Genomic DNA, 14238 nt, shown 5'->3' with positions numbered 1-14238 from the left:
ATTGGCAACTAATAAATATGTATTAAGTTGTAAATTAGTTTTTGAATCCATTTATTTTGTTTCTTCGATATTTATGTTCTTTTCTCATTTTAAACTCATAATAACTTCTTCGTTTCAACTTCGTAAGTAAATATTGTTTTGTTTGTGTCTTGAGTCGATCAAATAAGAATTCATTTTGGCTGCCAAGTAGAATTGACATCCTATTGACTACCAGAGAATAAGCAACTTTCAATTTTCATTGCTCTAATTCTGGGAATCACAAAGGTGAGTGTATACGAGTGTTGATGAGAAACTTTACTACTAATCTTGCTTGTTCATTGTGTAGGTACAAATGTGATATAAGGAGAACATGTCTTCGATATTCGGGGATTATTGTGACTGCAATATGGGAGAATATAACTGTAGTTATGGGTTTTATGTCTATAAATTTGAGGGAGATTGTAGAGGCTATGAAAATAGCCATGACCAAAACTTGGGCAGATTTGAGAGTTATGGTTTTGAGGGAGAAAATGAGGTGAATAAAGTTCCTAGTTCTTATAGTGGACATGGTGATGATGTAGGACCACATGATGGTTCTTATGATGATGTTGGGGCATTTGATGAGTCTTACAGTTCTCACTTCGAGCCTAGATTTGGTGTTAGGGATAACCCTTTCATTTACAAAGATTATGAGGGCTATAATGAGAGTGACCATAAAAAGTGTGAAGATTCATATTCTCCACCTTGAATTATTCTTATCAAGGTCGATATAGTGTGAATGATTATACTAGCTCTAGTGGAAATTGTCCAACAAGAACAAGTGGGTATGTATCTCCAAAACCAAGGGGTTCTCGTGTGCCTTAAAATTTTGATCCGAGATGGTGTGTGCACTCCGAAAAGGTGATCATTTGTGGGATACTAGACTGCCTTGTTGTGTTAAATTATTGTTACTATAGAAACTACATCCTTCCATCCATGGTTTACTACTTGGGGTTGTTTTGAGAGCTATTCTTGGGTTAATCTTATACTTGAAATCTCTTTGAAACTTGATATTGATCTTTTAGTGAGTGATGAACGTATTTGTTTTGACTCTACCTGTGAAATAGATCAAGCCCTATTTAGGTATAATGTCTTGTTTGAAGATGATATAAACTCTTCTAATAGACCTAGTGGTCCATAAAATGATATATATGCTATTGTAGAGAGCATTCCGTTCAGTTTAGGTAGACACTACAGGAAAGGGGAGTATTGTCTAGACCTATGTCTATGGGTACCCTTCCTATCTGACCTCGGTGCTAAATGTATAAATGATGATGTTGGTGCACCCAACTTGTTTCTTGGTCTACATGACTACTAAAGTGTCACTCTTGGTGAAACCCATAACCAAATCCTTCGTACATATTTCATTGAGTTTGTAATATTGCATTCCAAGTATCCTTAGTTATATTGCAAATATGTCCAACCTTGGCATGTTGAGATGATTTGTTTTGCTAACTCTAACCCTCATTCCATGAGGAGTTTTTATTTGTTTGTCCTCTTTTCAGTTTTTTCAAGGTTTGGATTTCAGGTCGAATCCTTTTCAAGAAGGAGAGTATGATACAAGACAAATGGCCATCTTATATTTTGATGTCATCTTTGGAGGCCAACACATAGAGGATCAAGACTTGGTTACCTCGAGGATACGAGAACATGCATGGATAACCCATTTTGAGCCCAACATTGAGTATACTGTACATCAAGGCCATGAGTGGAGGATTGCTTGGAGCATCGAAGACTTGAGGACTCATGGCTTTGGATACTTAATGGCTCACAGTTTTGGAGTCATCTTTATTAAGGGCATTTTGGTCACTTCACTTTTCCCAAAATGCATTCCATGGACACCTTTATCATTAAGGGTAGTGTAGTCATTTTTTCTCCTTTTGTAATATACCATAAAAAGAGCATTTTAGGTCTTTTCATATTTTTTGTTTAATGATGAAAGTATGAGACATTGAAAATCCCCTCTCTTGAAAGTAGACTACCTTAGTGTAGTTCTTAGTTAGGGCTTGGATTAGCCATTGTAGTTAAGGGCTTGGAAAAGCCAATATTGTTCTTTGCATGGAAACGGTGGATCTTGAGGTGATTTGATTCCCTTGGCGGTCACCATAAGAGTGTGGTGTTGTTGTTACATTCATTAGAGGTTTTTGAGTTTAATATACTCTTTAGTTCCTAATCTTTGTAATAATCTATGTCTCACTATCTGTCTTTACCTTTCTTGCAATTGTGTTAGTGTTCGTATATTGTAATCGTTTGATCTTGTTGAATCCGAATATTATGTACATTGTGTTCATCTTGTTCTTGTTGTATTGTTGCTGTTTTGGTGTTAAAACACCTTGTAAACTCGTTATAATTGTGTTATTGTTGGCCGAAACTAGCATTCAAAGGGGTCCTTGGGTAGCTCTTAATTTATGGAATATTTTGTTTAGTTTTTGTCCCTTACGTGGTCTTTCTTGTATTAGGATCATTCATTAGAAGTAAGCACTACAAAATTTTAATTCTACGACTACAGTTAATCCATACAATGCTTATAAAGTATTGCTAAAAGTATTTTTGACAACACTTTTAAAGTGTGTCCATAATGCTAAGCTTTTCGCTATCAAAACATTCGCAACATTTCAAAAGAGTTGTCGATTAAGTTATAGGCTACGATTTATAAATGTTGCTAAAATATAAAATAATCAGCAACACCTTTTTATTTATATGGCTACCCTTTTTAAATGTGGTACCATTATAATTTAACCCCCCAATTGTCAAGTGTGGTCTAAGCATTATACTTAAATTTTAACCAAAAAATTTAGTTCCCTTCATATTTTTATATTCCCCCCACCAAAAATCATAAAGGCAAAATATTTGGGTGGCCCAAAATTTTCAACCCTATGAAATTTTCTAACACTTTGTTTGGATTGTGGTTTGTCATGGCTTAATAATGTACAGTATTGTAGGGTATGGTATAGTACAGTATAATATAGTACAATACAATGTTTGGGGAGATATTGTAATACCAAACCTAGCTTAAAATCATTCAAGAAATGTTAAAGACTTGCTTTAAATATGAAACAATTTTTATACATATGGTATTTTCAAGATTTTCACTTTTTATAATGTGGGAAATTGAATAAGCTTTCCATTGATACAAAATTCGCCCAAATCCGACATCTGAGCGAAGAGTTAGAGCCCTTTTAGTGAGACAATGTATCACCTGAGCAATCAGCTCATCGCGGAGCCAGCTTAAATGGAAATTATCAATTTCCAGGGTTTCCCGCGAAAGTGGTGCATCGCGTCAAACTTCCAGGTCTGAAACAAAGTGGAAATGCGATAGCTCCGCGTTGCGCCACCATGTAAATTCCCAATTGTCCATTTCCAGTAACTTTGTGCGATAGTGGTGCATCGCGCCAAGGATGAAAATTGGAAAATTTTCACAAGAATTAAAATAGGTGTCCTAGGGTTAAAAGGGTCAGTTTCCCCACCCTATATAAGCTCTAAAACACGGATTTGAGTCTCCATTGCACCAAAATATACTCCATTCTCTCAAAATCCTCTCAAGAACACATTAGGATTTTTCATAGAAGATTCAAGTTCAAGAAAGTCTCTCCATCAATCTTTGCTAAACCAAGAACTAAGGTATTCATAGTGTTTATTCATGGACTCCTTTCGTCCATGAAGCCCAAGAATCTCTTTTCTAAGTTCAAGTTATGGACTTTTTTTATGAATTTCATGTTGGGTTGTTGTTGTTCATGTTGATAATGACTAATTGATTTCTAATTCATGTTTGGTGATAAATTTCATGTGGAATTGATTAGTGTAGGTATAGGTTCATGTAAATCTATGATTAAAACCCTTGGATGATGAAATTAGAGATGAATCCTGATTTTTGTTTGTTGTATAATGTTATCTACATATACTATGCTTACCATATGTTTGATTAAATGCCTATGTAAAGAAAAAGTGCCCAACTAGTATGAAATCATGAAATCCCCATTTATGTACAGGTTTATGCATATCACATGTTTGACGAAATGCTTCAATAAATGAATTATGGATTATGATGTTAGTCATGTGTTCAAGTAAGTCATGCTTTGTCAGCTTCCTTCTATCGAGTCCTGGGGTACTTGTACCTGAAAAATATAGCTGTGTGTCTAGAGCCAGTGTCATAATTGCACGATATTCTCAGTCAAGCCATGATCCATAGAACTCAGTAAGTTATGTGACTCAGGAAAGCTCAGTTCTTTAGTAATCCCAGTAATTCTCATGGTCTCAGTCAGTGATCAGATATTCATAGTATTCCATCAGTCAAAGGAAATTCAGTAAATTCAGACTATGTTCAGTTTAGTTAATCAGTTCAGTGTCTTTCAGATGGGAGTAGGATTCAGTACCGAGCAAGCCTAGGGATGAGGGATCACCTGCTAGATAGGACTGAGATCCCTAAAAGCAATATATAAGTTCCAGAACTACGTAGCCAGCGTAGGCATGAGATGCCACAAATTCGATAGGATTGACATACTCATGGATCACCCGCTATTATAGAACTGATCTCAGGGGTCACCCGCTAGATTAAGACTGACCCCACAGTAGTTGTCTTTACTCATGGCACGGTACTGACACCCTTCAAACTAGGGTTACAGGTTGGACCCTAAATTAGCTTAGTATGGGACATCTCAGTTAGATAACTACTTCCTACAGTCTCAGCTTCAATCTCAGTCTCAGTAATAGAACTCAGATAGTTCTACATATTTTAGGGCTGTCAGATATAGTTACTCAGATACAGTAGCAAACTCAGATAGTTCCATCAGAATCAGAGTTGTCAGATACATTTACTCATGCTATCAGTATTAAGATTCTGTAATCATGTTATCACGGTATTAGTGTCAGTTATTATGTCTCATACATATATTCTCACGCTCATGATAGTCAGTATGTTATTACTATTGTTCATTCATATGAACCCCATGCATTTAGCCTACCTAACATGCATACAAATACATTCAATCGTACTTACGCATTCGCACTATGGTGTTTTATACTGTAGGTTTAGAGACACGAGCTCCAGAGCACCAATAGCATTCCAGTCTCTACAGTCAGAGTTAGAAGTGAGTCTTCATCATTCGAGGACATGGTCATTGCTTTATTTTGTCATTAATTAATTTATTAGTTGGAGTTAGTTGAGGACATATCCAATCAACTTCTTATTCAGACAGTTTAGAGGCTTTCGGACTATCATGTTCAGTTAGTTATTTCAGTTGTTTTGGGTATTTCATACCCCACAAGATATTATATTTTTATCAGATATTATGTCTCAGTTTTGAACCTTATGACCTTCCAGTTCATGTTTCCGCATTATACAGTATATTATGCAGTATACAGGTACAAATATCAGTCTTGAGTTAGCTTGTGGTGTTTTGGGGTCATGAGCACCATGTAGCGTTCCTGGTACCAAATTCAGAGCATTATGACTTTATTGTTCATTGTTATTTAATGACAATTTTATTATTTTGTTTGACAGTATGGTACTGTATTGTAACTGGTAAGTTTACTAAAATGCCCTTACTTATTATAAATGTTAAATTTATCGATAATTGTTAATAAAATAATTTCTTCCTACTAATTTGTCATAAATTATGTTATGTAGATATATTAAATTGTTAAATTCATGTAAATTCTAACAAGGTCAATAAAATAGTAGACCAAATAAATATAAGTGGATTATGTTTATTTATTTCAATTTAAAAAAAAAACCGAATTTATTTTTTATATCAACAAATTTCATTTCTTTTTTGTATTTTGAGACGTGACACCAACGATAAGTATAGAGTTTTAATGCATTTTTTGTGTGTGCTACGGCTGTGTTCAGTATGGAGTCCCAAAACAAATATTTTATAGGAAAATAAAATGTTTCTTACTTATTTTCTTTTGTTCATAACATAAGTGGAAATTTTTTTCTAAAAGTATTTGTATATACTTAACACAAAATAATAAAAACGAATGAGGAAAGGTAAGGAAAAAAACTTAAGAAAATATTTGGGGATTGGGTATTGGAATAAGGGGTTGGGAGAGGCTGAGGATAGTGTTGTAGGTAGAAAAAAAGTTCTATTTTAAAAAAAATAGTTAAAAAGATTATTTCTTCTTTTTTTGTGTGTGTATAAGTGGGATGGAAGGGGGAGTTGGTAAGGGGTAGGGGTAGTGTAAAAAAAATTTTCATGGAAATTTTAAAAAATAAATTTTAAAAGTAAAAAAGAAATTGGTGAGGGGAGGGGGGCTAGTAGGTGATGGGGATGGGTTGGAGGTAAAGCTCGAGTAAGAATAACTTTTAAAAATTAAAAAACAAAAAAATTTTAAAAAAATTTAGGGTGTGGGATTTGGTTGGGTGAGGGAAAATGGGGACAGAGGCAAGGGGCAAGGATGGTGGGGTGGAGGCGGTGTAGAAGGTGAGGGTAAATAATAAATAATATAAGATGAAGGATAAAATTTAATTACATAATATTATTTAAGAGTATAATTAAAGAAAATAAGTAAACAATTGGATACAATCAAATCTATGATTGTATAAAATGAGTATTTTTATGATTATCAAACTATTGAATCAAACCATACCATAAATCTTTAAGACATAATCAAAAAAAATATGGATCTCTTAATATATATACCATATATACTGAGGTAAACCATAATCAAAACAGAGTTTAAAGTTCTCTTTAGGTCGTTGCTCTATCAACTCTTTCTCTACTGCGATAGAAATTTTCAATCCGATCGAATTTCTAAATTTCTCTTTGCGTCTAGTTGATCTGTTAACTCCATCTCTCCCACAATTTTCTTTGAATCTATCAGGTAGGTGTTTTCAATATTTATATGATTTTGTTTGAGCTAAATTCATCAGTTTTTCCAGCTAAATTCGTCTGTGTTTTTTTTTCATTTTTTGTATAGAGCCAGCTCCACTAGTTCCCTCTGAGTTAGGTAAGCTCTTATTTCTTGATTTTAGATTGAATCCACCAAGTATTTTGTTGATTAATGTTTGATTGATTTGTATTTATCTCACGTAATTTACATAGTTTTTTCTGATTGGGTTTTGTCTCACGTAATTACCCTAGTTTTGTTTCATTTGAATCTCTATATGTTTGTTGGTTGTTGCACTTGTTGTGGTTGGTTAATTGTTTTTGTTGCGGGTGAGGAAAATTGGATTGGCTAAAATGTGGAATAGTAAGAGACTAGAGAGTAATTTGAGTTCTTGTTTGGATTCGATTAGCGGAAGTACTACTTTGATTAGGTATACTTTTGATGAAATTAAGGCGGTGACAAAGAATTTCTCTTGGGTGAATATAGTTGAGACAGGATGGTTTGGGAATCTGTACAAGGGTGTGTTTCCTAATGGGATTGAAGTAGCTTTGAAAAGGTTCAACAACAGTTTCTAAGATAATCCATTACGTTGTTGGGAAATAGGATTTTTAATAAATATATATATATATATATATATATATATATATATATATATATATATATATATATATATAGGGAGAGAGAGAGAGAGAGAGTCATTTACTGGCTAGCAATCTTTTCATTAGTAACACATGGACCATTGATTTTAATCCAATAGTCACCTGAAGGATTTGAGATGTATAATATTTGTTGAGAGAATTATTACAACCATTGTACTTTGATCTCTGTTGAATGAGTTACTTCTAGAACTATGTTATTGGAGAACCGAGTATCCCGCAAGACATATTTCTAATGTGCATTCATAGAGTAAAAAAATTCAAAGTAATATTATTGAAGAAATTCGTAAGGGTGTATTAAGTCAAAGTTTTGATTTATTGCTTTATAGATAGTTTCTTCGAAGATGTGAAGTTTGATATACATGCAAACACAACAGGTGAACATTATTTTAGCGACATCTATTCTTGAAGAAGGCTTGGATATTCAAAGTTGCAGCCTTGTCATTCAATTAGATCCCTCAGCTACTATTTGTAGCTATATACAATCTCATGGGCGAGCTCGATTGTAGAACTCTGACTTTCTTCTGATGGTCAGAAGATGTATTTTGTCATCCACTCTAATTGGTACTCTAGAGTTTTTCAGAATCTGTCATTATTGTTTTTGGCGTATTATTTACATAAAAATTCTACTTTTGCTCTTTATCATTTTCTGTTGTACGTTTTTCTTAAAAAGATTAAATGAATTATTTAGAAGAACTTAATAGACAAACAATTACTTTAGCTCTTGGATTTTTGTGCAATTTTCAATGAAAAAATTTGGGAGATTTGATTTTAATGATGGACTGATTATCCTCATTTTGAATCGAATCATAGTGGGGATGCTTTAACACTCACTTGCATGCAAAAATTTATGGCTAGTGTGGAGATGATGCGGGAAGAATCATTATGTCATGCTTCGCCTCTGGATCATTAACTGTATGATGAGCCTTGCTATAAATTTTAAAGCACTGAAGCAATTGACACCCTCAGTTCTAGCGTCTCATTGTTCCACCTCTATTGCTTAAGGCTACCATCAAATGAGTTTGTACTGCATATTTTTTGCTATATGTTAAGGATTTTTGTATCTTTTTAGTATTTCATATGTTAAATATTGTGTTACTGTCTAACATATAATTCTGTTATAGGTACTTTAAACTCAATTCTAGGTTTGTGATCCATAAAGAAACATGAACCTGCACCCAAACACTTCCCATAAATTGCCCCTTATAAGGAAGTATTACTGTAAAGGGGAATAGCAAAGCAACGAGTCAACTTACATGCCCGGGAGCTTGTAAATAACTTCATCATGTGTGGCGCCTTGATTGATGATCTTGTTCCTGATATTGTGGAGAAAGAAGCCATGAACAAAGATGATGTGGATTTTTGGGGATTGTGATGCTTGACTTTTCTAACTATAAATTGTGTAGAAAGTCAAATTAATATGGTTGATGAATAAAAATACTTTCCACTAGAGTTGGTTAGTTGTGGTGGCAATGACTCATAAGCAGCGTACTATTGCTACCTGGTTCAGTTGTAACATGACTCTTACAATGACTTAAAGCTTCATAGGATTTTACTTATTGTTAGGATGAATATCGAGTTTAATGATAAAGTATTGTCTTTTGACTTGGTCATTGATAGGAGGGGACGCTTGGAAGTTTTGCTAAATTATAGTAACCTTGTTAGGCTTACTTCTTAGAAGGTAACTATTATTTTATGTATTTTATCATCTCTTTATTCACTCTCCATAAGAATGGTTGGTGATATTTTTATATATTTATCTTCCTCCTCAGATTCAACAGTGTAGGAGATTTAAAGCCAGTATCTTAAGAATTCCCCTTGTCCGTGATTTGAGTAAATTGTAGAATGCTTTAGCTGCAGTTCAAACGCCTATTAGTTCTGCAGTTTATGATTTTTTTTCTCCCATCTTTCGGTACAACCCATGAAATAAATTTGAGATGGGTGAATTCTTTACTCTTTCCTTCTAAATAGCTTGAGGATAAGCATACGGAATTCTATTCAGCACAACGTCGCAAATGCAGTGTGAACACCAAAACTGAGATGGTGTGTAGTTGCATGGTAGAGAATTTGTTGGTCTAGACACCTCATAATGTTCATATGTGCTGCATTACCGGGGTTTTGGATAATCTGGATTGCAATTCCCTATTGGATTTGAGAACTGGAGCATCTTTTTCATATTTCATCTTTTGCTTTCAAAATATTAAGTCAGGCGTTCTTTACAGAAGAACCGCTTCTTAGGGAAAATCATATTTGTAAGGTGCATAATTACCTACTAAAATGCAGAACTCAGAAAGCTAAAGGTTTGATCATATTATTTTCTTTTTGTTAGAATGCTTATATGGTCACTATGCTTCACAACGTAATGAAAATGACATATTCATTTTTGTTTGACCTCTTTGGTCTGCTTTGCCATTTCAACTAATTCATCTACTGAGTTGCCTGCTGAACTTTGTTCTCTCATCATGTTACCTATCTCTATTTCTACCCTTAATACATATTCATATGTTCCTTTGATCATGCATCGAATTGAGTCCTTGGTTATGGCCTCCAACTTGAATAGAATGCTTTTGGATCACTACCTACTAAATACTTTTTCCCAACCGCTAAGGAATATGGTGCTATGATCTCATCTAAGATCTTTGGTCTAATTATCACAAGCTTTGTACATACTCTCATGCTCAAGTTTTCATCAGTGGGCTAACATTATCTGTGTTTATTATTTTAGGTTTGGAAGTAATGACAACAAAGAAATTCCTCAAGAAATTTCATTTGGAATCACTTGAGAAACTTGGAGACTCTTTTCTCAAGTATGCTGTCAGTATACAGTTGTTCAAGACTTATGAAAATCATCACGAGCGTCTTCTCAGCCTTAAGAAAAATAAATTCATTTCTAATGTTGTACTGTGTAAGTTTGGATTTCTTCGCAAAATCTCGGTAGGTATTCCTTGGTGATACTTTTGCTGAGTTCATTTGGATTTGGGTCACATCAACTCCATGTCTCTATAACTCTATTAATCATGGCAGACATTTTTTTCTAATCTGCCTCACCGAAGTTTAAGAACAACCAAGGGGTATTCACATGTGCACTTTAATCAAAGATCAACTATTGACTGTTAATCATGCTGCTACCTAAAAGTTGTCAACTCTCACGCATAAACATGCTCCACTTCCTTACCTTGGTGATAATATTTCTTAAAAATTGTTGTATATTCGACTAATAAAATATGCATATGTTGCCAGTGCATCAATTGGATTACTTTTATTTAGGACATGTCATTTTTGACTGACTGCTTTTAAATCCTTAAATAAGTAAATATCCCAGTGTTTTCTTAATTTATTCCTAAAGTCTTATTTTTATTGTTTCAACTGCATATTGATGGATACAAATGCTATCTGTATTATTTTTCCTTTTCCTTATTTTGGTTTACCTTAAATATATACCTTTGATTACAGGGATTTATCTGTAATGGCTGATTCCTGGTGATAAATCTCAAGTTCACAGACTTGATGAATACTAAAATGTACAGTATGGGGAAGCTTAAAATTAAAGGTAAGAGAGTAGCTTATATTGTTGAGGCACTAACAGGTGCCTACCTCAGCTTGAGCGAGGAAGTAGCGGCTTTATAATTTATGAAATGGCTTGGTCTTGAAATTGATTTTGCCAATACACATCTGCGAAGGCACTTTCCCATGAATGTTGAGAAGCTAGTCAATGTCAGATACCTGGAATCCCTGCTCCATTATAAGTTCCAAGATCCTTCTCTGCTTGTTGAAGCACTAAATCACGCATCATACATGGTACCTAGGATTCCATGATGCTATAAGGTTATTCTCATAAATAAATGTTATCTTGCTAAAATATATTGTTGTCTAGATTGGGGATGTTATGAACTTGAATATTTCATTAGCCTAAGGCTGCACTGTACTTGATGATTCGTCATACAACTAGTAACAAGGAAATAAAATGTGTCGTGATACATTCACATAGTGCTTATATACGTAGTTTGCTATTCTTAAACTAGTATTTGTCCCTGTTTGACTCTTTTTTATTCAAATACTGATTATTACCTTCACTATGTAATATTTGGAATTTCGTAGAGATACAATGCTAGATTATGTTGTTACTACATATCTCTATTTCTAATATCCATGATTGACTGCAGTACTTACTACTGATTTGAGGTCTGCTTGTGTAAAAACTGAACGCTATGCTCAATCTGTAGTTAAGGCTATCTTGCACAAGAACATTCTTCATGCCTCGCAATAGCTGTAAAGGCAGATAAGTCGTACTTTTGAGGATTTCAGTGAATTGGATCTTGTGACCACGTTTAGATGGGAGGCTGAAACTACTTCGCCTAAGGTATTGCATACTTGCCTCAAAATGTAAATCTTGTCCATTCAAAGTAATATATAGGCAAAATGACTCAGTGGACTCTTGTACTATGTTCGTTTTGTAATGTGAAACTTACATGTTTGTCATCTGGACCCTTGAACTCATTAAAAAGTACTCCCTCTGTTCCATTTTATGTGTCGCCATTTGACCGGGCACGGAGTTTAAGAAATAAGGAAAGACTTGGTAAAGTTTACCAAATTATTCTTTATAAAAAATGTGCCAATATTTTTTTTTTTAATTAAGTTGGACCAATAAGGGTTAAATGGTAATTGTGCCTTTAAAAAGTTGCCAAATAAGGAAAGACGACACTTATTTTGGGATGGATTAAAAAGGAAATGATGACATATAATTTGGGACGGAAGGATTAATATTTTAAACCCTTTGACCGTTGATCGAAGTTATGTGTCATTAAAATAGCTGAGTAGGACTAAACGTGTTTAGCCACGCGCCTGAGGTGAGAGTGAGGATCATTTTTTATCAATTTTACATTAAAAAAATTTAAAAAAATTAAAAAAAAGTCCCCCCACCCCGTCATCCCTGCACCAGCCCCCAATCCCCATTCCTCTTCCCTTGTCCCTCACCTCCAGCCCCAGCCCCTCTCTCATACCCCCGCACCAGCCCATTTCCCCATCCCTCCACCCTCTCCCCCATCTCCCTGTGAATTCTCTATTTTTGTTTGTCGTTAAATGCCTTGTCCAACACACCAACATATAACCATTAATAGAAGGGACTTATTCTTGCAATTTTCAATCCCCCACCAATGATTGCAATTTTCAATCCCCTTTTTTCTTAAAAAGAAAAATTTGTTCTTGCAATTTTCAATCTCCAAGGAAGAAAACAACAACTCAGATGATTTTTGTTTTTGGACGACATACGAGAAACCTCACCGCCGCTGCAGCCGTCGATGACGATGGAGACGATTCAATTTTCATTCAAATTCAATTTTTTCAATTATATCATCTCCAAATCTCCCATGGAACACGCAAATTTTCTGAAAAGGAAATAAAATTCATCAAATCTGATCAATATCCAACTTAAATTTTCATCCCAAATTCAATTTTCGCCTGACAAAAAGGGTCGCACCTTTTCATTTGCTCTTGCTTGTAAGTTCAAGACTTCTAAATGGAAGAAATTTAGCAAGAAAAAGATTTTGGGAGTACTTTGTTTGTAGAGAAAGAATGAGGGAATTGAGAGGTATAGAGGAGATGGAGAATGACGAGGGTCTGGTGAGGGTTTTTTTTTTTTTAAAAAAAAATATTATATTTTTGGCTTACTTTTGTAAATGAATTTTTTTTAATTTATCATTTTATTTTTATTATTGATTAATAATTTTAAAAATTAATTAATGAAGTTATTATGACGTGGAATTTAATGAAGCATTTAAAATGACGTGGAAGCTGACGTAGCAGCAATTGTATTACACACACTGAAATAGGATTTAAAATGTTACTTTTTAGTGGGTTCAAGGATTCAGATGACAAACATGTAAGTAGAAGCATCCACATTACAAAACGGACATAGTACAAGGGTCCATCAAATTATTTTGCCTATTATATATTCATTCCAATTGATTTTGATTACGGGTTTGAGACATTTTCCTTTCTGGTTCTCTATAGGTTCTTGGAGATGTTATTGAGTCCGTTTTTGTTTCCATCTTTGTTGATTCTAGATTTAACAAAGATGTTAAATTTTGGAGAATCCGACCTCTTACAAAAAGTTGATTACACCTATGAATACCTAAAATAATAAAACTCCAGCTATTGATTGTTTCATTACTATAGTAACAATATACTATTGCTATTGTTTGATTCATTACGGTAGTCTAAACATTACTGTAGAACTCACTATTTTTTGTCATTTTTTGTTTTATTTTTTCGATAGTTTGAACTTCAGAATCATAAAATTTTGGGAAAACACTAGACGATGCATTCACGACAATGTTTGGAAAGGAGAATCTTGGTCAACTTAGTGACTATGGTAGATAAGTGATAGCAAGTTCTTTGAAAAAATGAGGAAATGAACATGCTTAATCAAATAAATAATAATAAAGTTACTTCTCTGAAGGAAGACATAAGTGAAATGAGAGAAGAAGTGCAAGATTTTTTTAACTCAATTGGTGCAAAACAATCTCGAGATGAATGTTTAAAATACACCAGGGAGTGTTGATCCAACATTCCTTCACGCGATGCAAGTAATTCACAAGCTTTAAGAGAGAAAATTCTTCCAAATTCTTCCGGCTCAACTCATGCTTCGGTTTATGAAAAGGTATCTTATCTTTCAAATCACGAAAAACTTCCTGAACATTTGACTTGATCAAATGATTTAAAGAAATTTTGGATTCAC

The 14238-nt window shown here is 34.0% G+C and overlaps 2 pseudogenes; both read left to right on the top strand.

Annotated features, from left to right (window-relative positions):
* The first annotated feature begins 7199 nt into the window (after nucleotides 1-7199).
* Nucleotides 7200-11034, top strand: LOC124897988 (annotated as a pseudogene).
* On the top strand, nucleotides 10876-13616 carry LOC124897987 (annotated as a pseudogene).
* Nucleotides 13617-14238: the final 622 nt, after the last annotated feature.

The sequence above is a fragment of the Capsicum annuum genome, chromosome 4, assembly GCF_002878395.1.
Source record: "Capsicum annuum cultivar UCD-10X-F1 chromosome 4, UCD10Xv1.1, whole genome shotgun sequence".
NCBI lineage: Eukaryota > Viridiplantae > Streptophyta > Magnoliopsida > Solanales > Solanaceae > Capsicum > Capsicum annuum.
Note: the sequence above shows the minus strand (reverse complement) of the source record. Positions and strands in the feature narration are given on the sequence as shown.